Source organism: Eulemur rufifrons, chromosome 8 (assembly GCF_041146395.1).
Source record: "Eulemur rufifrons isolate Redbay chromosome 8, OSU_ERuf_1, whole genome shotgun sequence".
Classification (NCBI taxonomy): Eukaryota; Metazoa; Chordata; class Mammalia; order Primates; family Lemuridae; genus Eulemur; species Eulemur rufifrons.
Genome location: NC_090990.1, coordinates 87,328,142 through 87,343,984, shown reverse-complemented (window position 1 = coordinate 87,343,984; position 15,843 = coordinate 87,328,142). Strand labels below are relative to the sequence as shown.

The 15,843-nt window shown below is 36.6% G+C and overlaps 1 non-coding gene across 1 annotated transcript; it reads right to left on the bottom strand.

Moving 5' to 3' along the window:
* Positions 1–11,797: 11,797 nt before the first annotated feature.
* Positions 11,798–11,901, bottom strand: LOC138391042 (U6 spliceosomal RNA). Its single transcript, XR_011234685.1, has one exon. It is a non-coding gene; the product is annotated as a U6 spliceosomal RNA (small nuclear RNA).
* Between the last annotated feature and the right edge of the window lie 3,942 nt (positions 11,902–15,843).

Here is a 15,843-nt window from a genome sequence, read left to right as displayed (position 1 = left end):
GCGAGACCCCGTCTCTACTAAAAATAGAAAGAAATTATCTGGCCAACTAAAATATATATAGAAAAAATTAGCCAGGCATGGTGGCACATGCCTTTAGTCCCAGCTACCCAGGAGGCTGAGGCAGGAGGATCAATTAAGCCCAGGAGTTTGAGGTTGCTGTGAGCTAGACTGATGCCACGGCACTCACTCTAGCCCGGGCAACAAAGTGAGACTGTCTCAAAAAAAAAAAAAAAGATCAAATACATATATCTTATTATAAATCACAGCAACTTAGACAGATAAAGATAGATAGATGAGAGATAATGTCATAGAGACACAAGAAACATGAAAAAGTAAGGAAACATGGCACCATCAAAGGAACCCCAAAGAAAAGGAAATGTATGAAATGCCAGAAAAGGAATTCAAAATAATGATCTTAAGGAAACTCAATGAGATACAAGAGAATACAGATGGACAATTCAACAAAATCAGAAAAACAATTCACGATCTGACTGAAAAATTCAAAAAAGAAATAGTTGTTATTAAAACAAAACAAACAGAAATCTTAGAAATAAAGAATTCAATGAATGAAATGCAAAATACAATCAAGAGCTTCAACAATAGACTAAATCAAGTAGAGGAAAGAATTTTTGAACTTAAAGATAGGCTTGTTTAAATAACCCAGTCAGAAAAAAAAAACAATAAAAATGAATGAAAGAGGCCTACAGGAATTATGAAACACCACTAAGAGAACAAATATTTACATTACTGAAATTTCAAAAGGAGAAGAGATTGGGAAAAAAGCATAGAAAACCAATTTTATGAAATAATTACTGAAAATATTCCAACTCTTGACAGAGAAATGGACATCAAGATCCAGGAAGCTTAATGATCCCCAAACAGATAAAATCCACAATAGTCCTTCCAAGGAACATAATATTCAAACTTTCAAAATTTTTAATTTGTATATTCTTTTTTTTATTATTTTTTTAGCGTGAACTCAAACTGTCAAAAATTTGAGAGAGAATTCTAAAACAGCAAGAGAAAACTGTCAAGTCACATACAGGGAAATTTTTAGTAGACTAACAGCAGAAACCTTACAGGCCAGGAGAGAAAGGGATGATATATTCAAAGTGATGAAAAAAAAAAAATGTCAGAAAAAAATACTACACCCAGCAAAGCTATCTTTCAGACATGAAGAAGAAATAAAGTCTCTCCCAGAGAAGCAAAAACAGAGAATTCAGCACCCCTAAGCCTTACCATTTCAGCCTCACAGGAAATGTTTAAGGGAGTCCTATATCTGGAAGTGAAAGAGCAATAATTACCATATAAAAACACATAGAAGTATAAAACTCACTGGGAGACAGGACACACAAATGAGAAAGAGGAGGGAATAAAGTGTTATCACTACAGAAAACCATCAAACCATAAAGATAAACAATTAGAAAGGAAGAAAGGACCAAAATGCATAGACAAATGTACTAGAATAGAGAACCTAGAAATAAATCCATGTATTTAGAGTCAACTGATTTTTGAGAAAGGTGCCATGAACATACTTCAGAGAAAGGATACCATCTTCAATAAATTGTGCTAGAAAAACTGGATATCCATTGCAGAAGAATAAAATTAGACCTCTATCTCTCACCATATTAAAAATCAACTCAAAAGGGATTAAAGATTTAAATGTAAGACATGAAACTATGAAAACACCAAAAGAAAACATAAAGGAAATGTTACAGAACATTAACCTGGGCAATGATTTTAGGACTAAGACCTAAAAAGCCCAGGAAAAAAAAAAAACCCAAAATAGACAAACGGGACTATATTAAACTAAAAAGCTTCTGCACAGCAAAGGAAACAATACACAAAGTAACTAGACAACTTGTAGAACAGGAGGAAATATTTGCAAACTATTCATCTGACAAGGAACTGCTATCTAGAATATACAAAGAACTCAAGTTACTCAATAGCAAAAAACCAAATAATCCCATTAAAAAGTGGTCAAAGGATCTGAATAGATATTTCTCAAAAGAAGACAACAAAATAACCAATAAATATATGGAAAAAAATGCTCAACTTCACTAATTATCAGGGAAACACAAATCAAAATCACAATAAGCTATTATACCCCAGTTAAAATGGCTATTAACAAGGATGCTGGTACTTTGAGATGGGAGTCTACTAGCCTGCTCATTTGCTGGCAAATTAATAAACTTCTCTTTCCTTCTCAAAAAAAAATATATATATATATGAATGGCTACAACCAAAATGAAAAAAAATGCTGACAAGGATGAAAAGAAAGGAGAAATATTTTACAGTGCTGATGAGAATATAAATTAGTACATTCATTAGGGAAAATATTATGGAAGTTCCTCAAAATATTAAAAATAGAACTACCATATGGCCCAGCAATCTCACTCCTGGGTATACATGCAAAAGAAAGGAAATAAGTATATCAAAGGGATAACTATACCCCCATGTTTATTGCAGCAGTATTCACAATAGCCAAGACAGGGAACCAACAACCTAAGTGTCTATCAGGAAATGAACGGATAAAGAAAATGTGACCTATACATGTATTTACACAACGGGATACTGTTCAGCCATAAAAAAGAATGAAATTCTGTTGTTTGCAGCAACGTGGATGGAACTGGAGGTTATTATGTTAAGTGAAATAAGCCAGGAACCTATCACCTGAGAATATGTAAAAGACAAATATTACATATCCTCACCCATATGTGGGAGCAAAAAAAGTTGACCTCATGGAGGTAGAAATTAGGATGATAGTTACCAGAGGCTGGGAAGAGTGGGGTGGGGGGATGAAGAGAAGTTAACTAATGAGTACAAACATACAGTTAGATAAAAGGAATAAGTTCTAGTGATTGATAGCACAGTAGAGTGACTCTAGTTAATAATTTATTGTATATGTAATATTGTATTGTATATGTAGCCACAAGAGAAGATTTGAATCATTCCCAACACAAAGAAATAATAAATGTTTAAGGTGATAGATATCCTACATACACTGCTTTGATCATTACACATTGTATGCGTGTATCAAAATATCACATGTACCCCATAAATACATATAATTGTTACATATCAATTAAAAAAAGAAAAACAGCCAGAAACTGGTAGGAATATTTAAATGGTTATTTTGATGAAATGCCAGAGTCTGAGTGTGGACTGGCATGAGAGTGAGAAGCTCCTATAGTCCATAGTCTTAGAGGGACCCTATATTTTAATGAATATTACTTCTAAAAACCCCACTGCATTCTCATGGTGAAGATACAGGAAAGACCTTCTGTGGCTCTGGCAGGGTGGGGGGTGGAGGGAATAATAATCATATAGCCCAGAGCATTCTCCCCAACAAAAGCCTACTCTCCAGGACACCCAGAGACTCATTCCATCTGTGGTGACTACAGCTTCATTCAGCCTTTCTGTCTCACCTAAGTGAGGGAAAAAGCTAAGAAACATTTGTGAAGGTCATAGCCCAGGAACATAGGTCCACTAAACTACTGAAATTTAATCATAATATTATACAAGTTCGCCTTCTCCACAACTCATACCACACCCACAGGGCTCTAATGTGATAACAGTAGATTACAGCTGAAAGAGCCTCAAGGCACAGACTCTCTCTGAGGGGCCATAGGAAAGCCCAAAGACAACAGGGAAGATTAGAAACAAGGACAGAAGAATTTGAAGTGTCTAGCATCTACAGCTACAGCAAATAGTAAATACAATCCAACTCCTAGACAGATTAACAAAACTTCACACTACAGACTTTCTACTTCATTCCTATTACCTGAAACATCATGTCCAATTTCAACAAAAAATTACAAGGCATGCTAAAAAGGCAAGAAAAAACAATCTGAGGATACTGTAGGGGCTCAGGGAAAGCTTCCCTTTTGTAAGAATTTTGGATGGTCGGCGCCAGAGAAAGAAAGATGAGCAGAGTTGAAAGGGGTAAGCAACGAGGCTTTGAGTGCTCCTGGGTGAGGGTAATGGGTCCCAAGAGAGGGGCCCGGGTGAGGTTCATGGGTCCCCGGAGAGAGGGGCCCGAGAAGTTGTGCCACCCAGGAGAGTTGAGTAGGCTTATATATGTTTTTAAAGTTGGAGGCTGGGGATTTTCTGGCATGAAGAGTTTTGGCTCGAAGTGTTAGGAATTTTCCATTATGGTTTTAGGGTGGGTATTGAGAACTAGGAGAGGCTGGTGGTACGTATGGATTCCAGGAACCGAAGCTTTTCTTATCTGGGTGAATATCCAGGTGTGGTTATTCTTTACTTTAGCTGGGCCTAGCAGTTAGTTTCAGCAGGTCTTGTGGACTTCTTTTTCTTTAGGGAGGGAAGGAGTGCCCGCCACCAGCCTTACACCTTTCACTCTCTCTGAAGGTTCACTGAAATGAACTGACAATAAACAGATTAACATGAGAAAAGGCACACAAACTTATTAATGTGCATAACACAGTTGCCATACAAAATATGAGGCTCAAAGTAGGGCCAACTGGTTGAGGCTTAAATACCTTTTTCACAGAGGAGGGGAAAGTAGGGGAAGGGCTGTAAGCAATTTTAGAGGGATAGCAAATAATGTTTAGGGGAAATCAGTGGGCCCAAAGAACAGTTGATGGCTTGTAAATGATTCTCTTTGGACACTGAAGGGAACATAAGGATAAAGAATAGTTTGTGGATAATATAAAAAAGATGAAGGGCAAAACTACATTGTGAACAAAGGTTGTCTTATATAGTCCCTCAGGTAATCTCAAAGCTGCCCTCAGAAAAAAACAGATGAAATGTCTGTCTGTTAGGTAGATAGTGAGGGATTCCAGGTCTCCTAGGGATGAAAGTGGGTGCTGTTGCCCCATCTTGGTCCTGCCCAACCCTGATTCTCCATACCTGGGGAAGGAGGGAACACCCTATGAATCTGCCAATCATAACTTGGTGCACCAGCTGCAAAAGAATGCAGAGGACTCTCTAGCCCATGGGCCAAGCTGCATAGGTACCATAAAGTCTGGAAAGTGACCTAGAACCCACATGTGTGGTTAAGGCTCAGGTCATGTGACTCCCAACTGTCCAATCAAAGTGGTTCCATGGTGACCTCTGAACCACAAGGGAGGTCCCTATCCGGACACTATAAAATAGGACGCAGACCCTAGCCAAGCTCTCTCTCTTTTCCCTTACTACCCTGTTGCAACAATGGCTCCAGTTATCATCCATGGCGTATGCACCAGGCTCTGTAAACCTATATCTTGCTCTTGCCCTATAATCCTACCTTTCTCTCCTCAATAAACCTCATTTTCGTGCTTGCCTAAACTTTGGCATGTCTGGTCATTCTTCAGCCATGAGCACGCCAGGAACCCACAGTTTCAAACTAAAACCTAACATGTCTAAATGTGGTGATAACTTTCAGTCTCTTTTCTTCTTCCTGGTTAATCTTTCTTGATTATTTAATGAAATTTCTAGGGAAGGAATTTTAAGACAACTACACTTATGTTGGAGAGAACTTTCCTCAATTAGATAAGGAAATTCCAGAGAGAGTTCCTCCCTGTGCTTGGGGAGAGGGAAGGGTAGAACAAGAGAAGGTTAGAAAGTCCTTGGGTCTAAGGCAGATTTTAAGTCTGTCCAATTTTCTTTAATTCAAAAGTGCTCAGCATGCTGAGCACCAACCATACTGTATGGTACAATTTTGTGAGCCCCAATGAGATAAAGCAAGCAATAGAATTACACTCAGACATAACAAAAATTTTAGAATTCTCAGGGAGGCAATTTAAAATTATTGTATATACTAAAGACTGTGATGGAAAAAGGGGACAACATGCAAAAACAGATGGATAATGTAAGCAGAGTGATAGAAATCAAAAGGAAATGCTAGACATCAATGATATTGCAACATAAATAAAGAATGCTGTTGATGGACTCATTAATCTGGACACAGCTGAGGAAATAATCAGTGGGCTTGAAAATACCTCAATAAAAACCTCCCAAACTAAAATGCAAAGACATAAAGAATGAAAAAAAACAAAAACAAAAACAAAAAAACCCCAGAATATCCAAAGTGTAAGAAAATTTTAACAGATATAAAATATGTGTAATTAGAATGCCAAAAAGAAAATAAAGTTAAAATGTACCAGAAGAAATATTTGAAGTAATAATGGCCAAGAATTTTCCAAAATTAACAACAGACACTAAGGCACAGATTCAGAAAGCTCAGAAAACATCAAGCAGGATAAAAAGGAAAAAATCTACACCTAGGCATAACATATTTAAACTGCAGAAAACCAAGACAAAGAAAAAATCTTGAAAGAAGACAGATTAAAAAAAACAAAATATTACTTATAGAGAATGAAAGATAAGAATTAAAGAGAACTTCTCATAAAAAACCGTGCAAGCAAGAAGAGAGTGAATGGAACTATTTAAAGTGTTGGGGGGGGGGACCCAAGAATCTTAAAGTTTACATCCAGTGAAATCATCCTGAAAAGGGAAGGAGAAATAACGGTTTTTTCAGACAAACAAAAACTGAAGAGAATTCATCACCAGCAGATCTGCCCTGCAAAAAAATGTTAGAAAACAATAAAAATTATTCACAGAGAATAAAAATCATATAGGTCAGAAACTTGGATAAGATAAAAAAAAGGAAGCGCATCAGAGAAGAAATAAACCTAAAATAAAATCTTTTGTTTTGCTTATTTGTAATTAACCTAAAAGACTTTGTTAAAAGAGATAGCAACTATGTATTGTGGTTATTGCATGTGGATAAGTAAAATGAATGACAGTATTGTTAGGAATGAGAAGAAAGAGTCAGGAATACAGTAGTCCTCCCACACTTATCCATGGTTTTACTTGCTGCAGTTTCAGTTACCCACAGTCAACCGTGGTACAAAAGTGTTAAATGAAAATTTCCAGAAATAATTCAAAAGATTAAATTGCACTCACCCATTAGTTATCAGCATAGCCTGCTCCTGACATTCAACCATCAACATCATCACGGCTCAGTGACCCAGGATCACCCGAAACAGATGATCCTCCTTCTAACATATCGTCAGGTCAATAGTAGCCTAATACTACAATGCATACATCATTCACCTCATTTCATCTCATCATATAGGAAGTTTATCATCTCACATCATCATCACAAGAAGAGTACAATACAATAAGATATTTTGAGAGAGAGAGAGAGGGACCACATTCATATAACTTTTATTATAGTATATTGTTATAATTGTTCTACTTTATTAATAGTAATTGTTGTTAACCTCTTATTGAGCCTAATTTATAACTTAAACTTCATCATAGGTATTTAAGTATAGAAAAAAGACATAGTATACAGGGTTCAGTACTATCTGCAGTTATGGGCATCTGCTGGGGATCTTGGAGTGTAGCCCCCTTGAATAAGGGGGGACTACTACACTCTGTTATAAGGTACCTGCACTGCACATGAAGTGGCATAGTGTAATTCAGGATGGACTTAGATTAGCTAATAATGTGTATTGCAAACTCTAGGGCAACCACTACAAAAATTTTAAAAGTATAATTGATATGCTAAGAGATAAAATGGAGTAATATAAAATGGTCAGTTAAAACTAGAGAAAGCAGAACTAGAAAAGGAAAGAAACAAAGAACAAATAGAAAACTGTTAAGAACAGGATAAATATTAATTCAACCATATCAATAATCACTTACATATAAATTATATAAATGTACCAACTAAAGATAGAGACTAACAGATTGAATAAATAAACAAGACTCAAATATTACTTCAGCCAGGTGATCAAGGTGATCAACCGTGATGTTATGTTGCTTGTAAGTATCTTTAATACGGTGTTATGACAATGATACTTTACGTCTGTGGTCTTGCTCCCAAAACCCATAAGCCCAGTCTAATCATTTAAAAAAAATGAAACAAATTCTAGTTGAGGAACATTCTCTACAATCCCTGACCAGTACTCCTCAAAACTGTCAAGGTCATCATAAACCAGGGAAATCTGAGAAAATGTCACATCCAAAAACAGCCTAAGGAAACATGATGACTAAATATGATGTATTCTGGATTGGATCCTGGAACAAAAGTATTTTAGATAATAGCTAAAAAAATCTGCCTAGGCATGGAGTTGAATTAATAATAATGTATCAATATGGGTTCATTAATTGTAAAAAATGTATCATACTGCTACAGTTTGGATATGGTTTCTTCCCTTCCCCTGCCCCTCACCAAACCTCATGTGGAAGTTTGATCCCCAGTTTTGGAGGTGGGTCCTAATGGGAGGTGTTTGATCATGGGAGTGGATCTTTCATGAATAGATTAACTCTCTCTCAGAGTGGGGTGATATGAGTGAATTCTCACTGTATTATTTCCCACAGAGCTGGTTGTTAAAAATGTTAATAATCTTACATAACTATGGTACATTTGTTAAAACTAAAAGATTAATATTGGTACATTACTATTAAGTAAACTTGCAAACCTGATTTGTATTTCACCAGTTTGTCAATTGATGCCTTTCTTCTGTTCCAGGATCTAATCTAGGAGAGAATGTTGCATTTAGTCCATTGCATTTCTAAAACAGCACACAGAAATTTCTGCTTCTTGCCATGGCAAAGGAAGCAATACCAAACCATCAAATACAAAGCAAAAATGGACAAAATATGTGAAGCAATTTTGTTCAGGCATTGAACTGCACTACTGAACATTGAGAAAATAGAAACACTCAAAGTGAGCCTAGCCATCATCTTCGATTTTTGTCAGGGACACGTTTCTGTCATACAGGAAGGAAGTAAAGACCAGGTGGAAGTGATCTTGTTGAGCTGAGTGGCGAGAGAGACTTCTGAAGCAGCTGGAATTTGTGGAGCAGGGGACCTCAGAAGAGGGAGCTGCATGTCAACAGAAGCCAGGATGTCTGTGTGGGACTCATTATGGTACCCGGGCCATGGGCTGGCCTGCACAAGCACAGGACAAGACTGCTCAAAGCCTAGCAGGGATTGCCCACCACAAAGCTGAGGGGTAAATTATGATCTTACAGTGAAGCCCCAGTACAGGCAGAGTTGAGAGACCTCACTATCCTTTTTTTTTTTTTTTGAGACAGAGTCTTGCTCTGTTGCCCTGTGTAGAGTGCCGTGGTGTCAGCCTAGCTCACGGCAACCTCAAACTCCTGGGCTCAAGGAATTCTCCTGCCTCAGACTCCTGAGTAGCTGGGATTATAGGTGCACATCACCATGCCTAGCTAATTTTTCTATTTTTAGTAAAGACAGGGTCTCACTCTTGCTCAGGCTGGTCTCTAACTCCTGAGCTCAAGCAATCCTATTGCCTTGGCCTCTCAGGGTGCTAGGATTACAGGCATGAGCCACTGTGCCCGGCCACTCACTATCTTGAGAACACCCTTAGAACTTCAGAAAGGCCATGCTTTCCAGTAAGAGCCATGCTCCAGCATACAGGTCACACCCTGGGACTAAGCTCAACACTGAAGCATGACAAGACCAAAGGATCCACTAGAATGTTCAACTGACTGCAAGAACAAAATCCAACCTTCTTTACAGGAAAAACACGTAATGCAGGCTTCCTACAACTTGTTAGCCACAGTGTCTATATAATAGACATATGTATGTTTATAAATGTGGTAACTGTGATTTATATGCATACTGTAATCTTGATAGCAACCCTAAAGACTAATGCAAGAAAGTATAGCTAAAAAGCCAACAGAATGATTATACTAGAATGCTAAAATAATATTCCATTAACCAAAAGAAGTCAGAAAAGGAGGAAGAGAAAAACAAAATAATGGATTTGGCAAATTGAAAGCAAGTCACAAAAATGATAGACCTAAATTCAACCATATCAATAATTTTATTAAATGTAAAAAGACACAGATAACTTAAAAAAACAAAGGATGAAAAAGATATATCATGGAAATGGTATGCCAAAGAAAGCTGAGAGTTTTATTAATATTATACTTAATGGACCTCAGGACAAAAAGAATAAAGACAGAGATAAAGAGAGACATTTTATTATGATAAATGGATCAATCCATGAAGAAGACATAACAATCCTAAAATGTAGGTCACTAATAACTGAACTTAAAAATCAATGAAGCAAAAACTAACTTAAAGAGACAAGTTGACAAAGCCACCATCAGAAGTGGAAATATCAATTTTCCCTTTAATAACTAGATAAAAATCAGGAAGGATATGGAATATCAAAAAAAAAAAAATAAAAATTGTCAACCACCCTAACCTGACTGACCTAACCCTAACACTTTACCCAACAACTGCAGAATTCACATTCTTCCATGTGCACATAGACAATTTGCCATCATAGATCTTATCCTGGGACATAAAACAAGTCCCAACATATTATAAAAGTTTAGAATTTTCCAGGATATATTCTCTAGACATAACAAAATTAAATTAGATATCAATAACAATTAGATATTTAGAAAAGCCTCAAATATTTGGAAATTAAACAAGAAACTTCTAAATAACTAGTTAAAGAATAAATCATAAGAAAAATTAACAAATTTTTGAATCTACACAACAATAAAATACATCAAGATTTATTGGTTAGAGTTAAGGAGTACTGTTGAACGAAATTATGGAAGGCCATTGTTTTGTACTAAACTCCTGCACTAGGCCCCAACAGACCAGAGTAAAAATCAAAATGAAGTTACTTATGATAATCAAATTCAAACAGTTGTTATAGAGAAATCAAGAGAGAGGGATTGCCTAATTATTTAAACAGGTCAATTTCAAATCTTTAATTGGCATGATAATGAAGTTCCCTCTGTTTAATCCTTACAACAAAGAGTAACCTGAAGTAACTTGATGTTAACTGCTCAGTCATTTCTCTCTTGTTCTGTTTCCCTTTTCCTACCTTAGAAAGAAAGTAACTTTGAAATGACCAATCTGCTTTTATTTTTTCTTTGTTTCTCCTTTCTGAAGCCCTTTTAATGTCTAGAAAGCCAGGCTCCTTTGCTGGACTCATTGGAACATCTATTCTATTTTATGGAATAAAGTGTTATCTGAATTTTGTCTTCTGACACTACATTAGAGGAAGTTTATCAATTTATATACAAAACCAATTTTTTTCTTTTCAATATTATAATGAAATGATGTTGAAGGAAATGATGTTACTTGAGGATCTGCTGTACATTGTTTGCTTAAAATCAAAGTTTCTAAGAATCTATCAACAACATCAAATGAGGATTTACTCTATCTTTAGGTTTTGTAACAGAGAAAATGGCATGAAAAAGGGTAAAAATGTTTTCTGTCTCCTCAAAACCCCCTCACCCTTTTTGAGAACTTAAACCTACATCCCTGCCTCAGGCCAGTGGTTGGGAGTGGTAGAAGAGTGTCCTTTGTTCTTTATGCCACAGGAGATGGCTCAAGGAAATTGTCCAGGTGGAGGTCATGAGATTATTGTAGCCAAAAATGGGATTATGGGATTAATCAGAACCTTTAAAATCTCTGTACTGCTTCTCAGAACAGGATGTTGGTACTTAAAGATGGGTGTCTGAGAACCTCCTCATTTGCTGGCAAATTAATAAACTTCTCTTTCCTTCTCCTCAAACCACATGTCCTCATTCTTCTGATGCAGCCTCAGGGAAAAGTGCCAAACTTTTAGTAACAGTTTGCTAATTCTTTATTCTGCCAGTTAAATCTGTTAAGTCCCTCCAGTGAATTTTTTTCCTCTAAAGCAGACAGAAAGAACCTTCAGTTTTTATTTCAGTTACTGTACTTTTCAACTCCAGCATTTCCATTTGGCTCTATAATTTCTATGTCTTTATTGTCATTCTCTATTTGCTGTAACATTGTCATCATATGTTCCTTAACTTCTTTAATCATTCTTTTTTTGTGTGTGTGTGTCATCCTTGTGCAGGGGCCATGCTAATCTTCTCTGTATCGTTCCAATTTTAGTATATGTGCTGCTGAAGCAAGCACTTTAATCATTCTTTTTAAAAATTCTGTGAACATATTTATAATGGCTAGTTTAAAGTATTTTTCATGTTAAATCTGACATTTAGTAGCTCTCAAGGGCAGTTTCTGTTGTATATATTGATGACACTTTGCTCTTTATTTGCATGTCTCATGATTTTTTGTTGGAAAACAGATATTTTGGATAATATATTGTAGCAATTTTTATATTGCCCTACCTGATTTTCTGGGGCCTATTATTATTTGCTTATTTATTTCTTTAGTGATTAGTTGGGTTATTTTACTGAAATCTGGGCTCCCTTCACATACCACACAAACACACACACACACACACACACACACACACACGCACGCATATGCACTTCATCCACCCACCAACATAAATGTACTGTGTTAAACCTCTCATGTTGCTTCTTAGGGAGGTGCAGCTTTGGGTATGCCCACAGTCATCCTGCAATGACAGTTGCTCTCTTTCTCTTTCCCAGAACAAACCCAGCTATGAAATTTCACTAATTGCTAATTGACTTATTGCTCTATTGTTTTCAACAATACCCTGGGGTATAAATTGTTTTACAAACTCATCAATCAAATGTGACTACTTTGAGGCAATAGTTTCTAAAGTTAGTGTAATTTTTCTGACCCCAGGAGGATTCCTCCCAACTGTCTTATTCCCCAGTTCTCTCTTACAAACTAGCCAGCCCATAGTGTAGTCTGTATTACCATTAAATCCATAAATCTCCTCCCAATTGTCTTTCATCATAACCTCCACTGCTCTTAGCCTTGAATATCTCCAACTCTTTTACAAATAAAGTCAGTTCCCTTGGGAAGAGATTAGAAGCTATCTGTTTTATGTGTTTATTCTCTCTCTAGGCAAAATGTCTGAGCCAGGGCTCAGGATGTGGGATTGGGGACAATGTCAGACTTCTCTCTGAGTGACACCTTTCTTATAGGAGCTGAGTGCTTGGCAAAGGGTGGGGAGATGGGCAAAGCAGCAGCCGGAAGTCCTCTCAAGGACTATCGGGTCCCAGTATTCTAAGCGCACTGTGACTAAGGCCTGGATTGTTCTTATCAAAAGACAAAATGACAACTAATTTAGTTTAAAGATCTCAATTGGCTTTATTTATAATTGTAGAATCAGGTAACACTTCATTCCATAAAATAGACTAAGTCTTCCAATGAGCTGAGAAGAACTTGGCTTTATAGACAGAGAAGGGCTGAAGAAAGCAGAATAAGTGTATTAGTTACTTTTCTTTTTTTAAATGACAAGGTCTCTTTATGTTGCCCAGGCTGGAATGCAGTGGTGTAATCATTGCATACTACAGCTTGGAACTGGCCTCAAGTGATCCTCCTGCCTCAGCTCCTCAGTAACCAGGACTACAGGTATATGCCACCACACTCAATTTAATTACTTTTTAAAGTTACTTTTTCTTGTAAGGTAGGGACAGGGAGACAGAATAGAAAAATAACTGATTAGTTAATATCAGTTTACTTCAGGCTACCTTTTTAATGTAAGCATTAAAGCAGAGAGAACTTCATTATAATGCCAGTTAAAGGTATAAACTATCCTGTTTGGGAAATTCGCTCTTGTCTCACTCTCCTAATTTCTTGGAAGGTCACATAGCAACTTAGTTTAGCTTTGGTGATGTGGAACTCTAGCATAAGTGATTCCATTGTGATTTTTATTCTGGCCCATTGGGGCCGAGTATAGAAGTTTTGTCTAAAACAACAACCTTCTGTGATTTTTATTTGATGGTTGTAACTCACACAATAGCCCCTACTTCTCAAGTTAGCATTTATATGTCATTGGCACAGTAGTGCTGTTAACTGAAAAATTAATGAGGTTTATACTTTGGAAAAAGGAGAGCTTTATTTATAATAAAGGGTAACAGCCTGTTAGGTGGCTATTTCAACAGGCTGGAAAGCAGAGTCTCAGCCAGAAGCCAGGAACGCATGCATCAAGGGACAGACAACAGGACCAAAATTTTATACTGAGTGGGTGGTTAAATATACATATTCAAGAAAGTATAGGAGGAGTCATGAATATTTATGAAAAGAGAGACCATGGGCATTTGTAATTGTGCTTTATATCCCATGATGGCTGGGAACTGTTTTAAAATGTTTCTGGGGTTCCTTTGGCCATCAGGGGTCCATTCAGTTAGCAGAGGGCTTAGGATTTTATTTTTAGTTCACAGTAAACCCACACACGTTCCTTTGATATTAATAGAACATCTCAGTTCACTCTCTCTTCTGCCACCTGCAATCAGGATGTCCACATTTATAAATTCTTCCCTCCTAATGACCCAAAATTCTTCAGTTATCTTTCTGTAAATTGGGAGAAGTTGGTCTTCCTGCCCTCTTTCCTTTGTAAAATATGAAATAATCCTATCGTCACTCACATACAAAGCTTTGTTACCAGATTGTGTGTTCACCCTCCTCCTAGGCTTTTTTAATGCTTATCCATCCCTAGAAGATAAGACTTTCTGATATTTATTCTAATAAAAACAATTTAACATTTGTTACAGATTTGCTCTTCTTTGAAGGATTTCTTATAGGGTAGCATGATCCCTGAACTCTGAAAACTGAAGTAGAGATGTGGAAACTGAAGAGTGAATTCTTTAATGTGAAAGTTTCAATTTGAAAGGTTATGAATTAATGTAGAGGAAGTCAACTGCAGGGAGAGATAATACCCAATTACTCTGGCACTCAGACAGTGCTCTACCTAGTGATTAAAAACTCAGTCTGGAGATCTTTTGGTCAAGAATGGGCCTCTGAGCCGTGAGATTCACATAGGCAAGCTCCTTCCACCCTCCTTGCAAACACATTTAAGCATTTCCTTGACTCAAACAGATAAGAAGGACATAAATCTACCCATCTGAGGCTACAGATCTGGGCTCTGGAATCAGAAACCACAGAGATGACAAGGATACAATTCCTGTGGGGCGAGTGGAGCTGTATAGCACGAGTGGCGGGCATCAAAGTCAGGCTCATAATGTAAAATTGGAGAATGAGAAAGGCTTGCTTCCTATACACTGAGATTTAACAGGGTTTTGGCCCATGTCCAGGTTTATGCTTTACATCTGGTAGCTGCCTGGGTTAGGAGAAATGAAGTAAATCATTGTCATCCTGACAGGATATGAGTCCAGATATATCCATTGCTTAATATTATTATATAAGACCTTTTTCATATTGGGAACCTGGGTGAACTGAATAAAAGTCACAATAAATCTGCCAAACATAGAAAGGTAAATGTGGGGAGAAGAAAAGCAAGACAAACACAAAGCAGAAAAGCCTATTCCTGAAAATGGGCTTACAAGGCTATTTCTGGAGACGATAGGTATGTTCATTACCTTGATTGTGGCAATGGTTTCACAGCACAGGTAGACACATATGCTAAAACCCATTAAATTATTCATTTTATGTGCAGTTTATTGCATGTAAATTTTAACCCAATAAAGATTTTCTTTTAAAAAAGTACTTACAAACCAATTTTATATTAGTAAAATCAAATTTATATGAAATAGGTAACCAATTTTAATACTAAACAAATATAGTCATTGTAATGAAAATACAAGAGAAATGATAAATGCCATACTAAACAAAACCTAAGAGAAAATCAGTGAATTGTCAAAGTACTAAAGAAATTACCTGAAACACATCCTAGAGCAATAAAGAGATGAAACACATGAAAAAAGAATTCATGAGGAATAGAGAACACATAGGGGAGTTCTGGAAGGAAAGAATAGGGGAATGGTAGAGGAGTGTCATTTGAAGACTAACAGCTGGATTAAAGAAGAATGTGCATTCTCAAATCAAAATTACATACTGAACAAGATTAAGTAAATAAATCCACACATAAACACATGCACAAGATTAAGAATAAAGAAAAATTCTTACATATCAAGTTGAAAAGATAGATTAATTACAACTGTCAGTTTGACTGGAGACTTC